General features: G+C 39.0%; 1 protein-coding gene across 6 annotated transcripts in view; it reads left to right on the forward strand.

The window, feature by feature from the left end:
• The window catches only part of SYT1 (synaptotagmin 1), a 704,251-nt gene that overhangs the window by 171,193 nt on the left and 531,341 nt on the right, over positions 1 to 1,717 (forward strand). For 3 of the 6 annotated variants that reach the window (XM_019514780.1, XM_019514781.1, XM_019514777.1), the window contains exon 1: positions 757 to 778. The exons of the other annotated variants lie outside the window; for them this stretch is intronic. The gene's annotated coding sequence lies outside the window, so the exon portion shown is untranslated. Of the gene's footprint in view, positions 1 to 756; positions 779 to 1,717 lie in introns of those variants that run through there. 6 annotated transcript variants of the gene reach the window in all.

Here is a 1,717-nt window from a genome sequence, read left to right on the forward strand (position 1 = left end):
TCCCAGTAGCTAGTCCCAGTTCCATCTCCACCTTAGCCTTCCTGCCACTTTTTCTTCTTCTTTTTTTTTTTTTTGATTGGGGAGGAAAGAGGGCATTTTCCTTAGCTGGTGTGAGTTGCTATTTTTCCATTAACTTAAATGGAATTGTAACAGGTTGTATTACCCAAAGATATGCCTGTTATTTTCTAACTTTCCTAATTGCTGAGAGAATTTTGAAAGCGTTTCCCTAAAGGCTCAAGCTCCACAGACAAATATAAAATAAAATCAGTGCTTTTTTGAAAAAATCTCATTATATTTTAATGGTAATAGTTAGCAATATTGCTTGGTTAGTGCAGTGGTATTATGCATTTATTCCCTTATTTATTAAGCAGAACTAGGTATCCATGGTGCTTTCTAGAAAAATGGAAATGAGAGATTTCTTGCTCCAAGAAGCTTTATTCTAATTTAGACTTTATACTATAAAGGATGTCAGTAAACAGTGACTAGGGGTAATGGAAGTAAGGGTTACAGTATGGGGAAAGTGTTTTCATCTTTATGTACATATTGGAATAGTGCCTGAAATGCAGCTCTGCGAAACACTGAGCACATAGCATTGAGGAGAGCCTTTGAAATTCCACATACATTGTTGGGAAATTGTGAAGAATATTGCTTTTATACACAATTATATTCTTTTTCTTCCTTTTATATTTGCAAAATGTCTCATTGAAATTCCTGCTGATACAGCTGAGAGAAAAGTATATATTCAGGTATCTAAAAGAGGAATTAAAAGACCTCTAAGGTATTCCAGTTTTTTTGTCATTTGTAAATATACTCTTTTTTTATTCTGTTTGAAATAAAATGTTACCCATTTGTGATTTTAAGAAAAATCTCCTTTGCTTCTAACAGTGTTTTCTGCCAGATCTTGTTGCCAAGACCTAATAGTCCTAAACCTCAGAGCTGAATGTCAGCCTTGAGACACTGGACTGAGGTCCAAGAGATGTGCTCAGTTCTCTGCTCTGTAATGGACTTCTTGTGTAACCTTTCCTCAGATTGCAACCACAGCCCCCCAATGGCTGCCCCCCCGCCCCCTCTGGCGCAGCCTCTGGCACTTAAAAAGCTCTACTCACCAGCAGTAGCAGGGGATGTGGGGGCTCTGCCCCCCCCCACATTTTTATGTGTAAAATAAATATGAAGGTGTATGAAAAAAAGACATTTTAGTTGATACATCCCACCCCTGTTAGTAGGTAGTGATCAGGAGAAAAGGCAGAGAAGAAGAAACTCGCCAGTTAAGATGGAAGGGAAATAGAGTACCTGAGAAGGAAGATCTAGTACAGGTTGAGAAATCTTTGAGTGGTCAAGCCCAGAGAGAAAACCTGAGCTAATTTTTGTTGCTGTCCATTTGCCTAAACACCTAGCCAGGCCTTCTTAGTCGTGCATGTTAGGAGGAGGAATCAATGATATCAAACAATGTACACAAGAACCTGTTTCCAGCTGTAAAAAAACAGCTCACACTTTCTAAACCAGCTTTTCCAGCCAGTTCCATGACCCAAACAACTTTGTGACTGTTCTCTCAGGACTTATTTCTGACTGGTACTCTTTCTCATAGCTTTGCCTGACTTCCTGGTTGTTTGTGTATATCTGCCACATATGCAGTAAAATACAGCTGCTACTGGTTAGTGCTACAATCCAAGTCCAGGAAATTCTCCTTATTTTTATCTGAGTTAATTCCCGCCAGCCC

The sequence above is a fragment of the Gavialis gangeticus genome, unplaced genomic scaffold, assembly GCF_001723915.1.
Source record: "Gavialis gangeticus isolate Ggan-Ray unplaced genomic scaffold, GavGan_comp1, whole genome shotgun sequence".
In the NCBI taxonomy this organism is placed as follows: domain Eukaryota; kingdom Metazoa; phylum Chordata; order Crocodylia; family Gavialidae; genus Gavialis; species Gavialis gangeticus.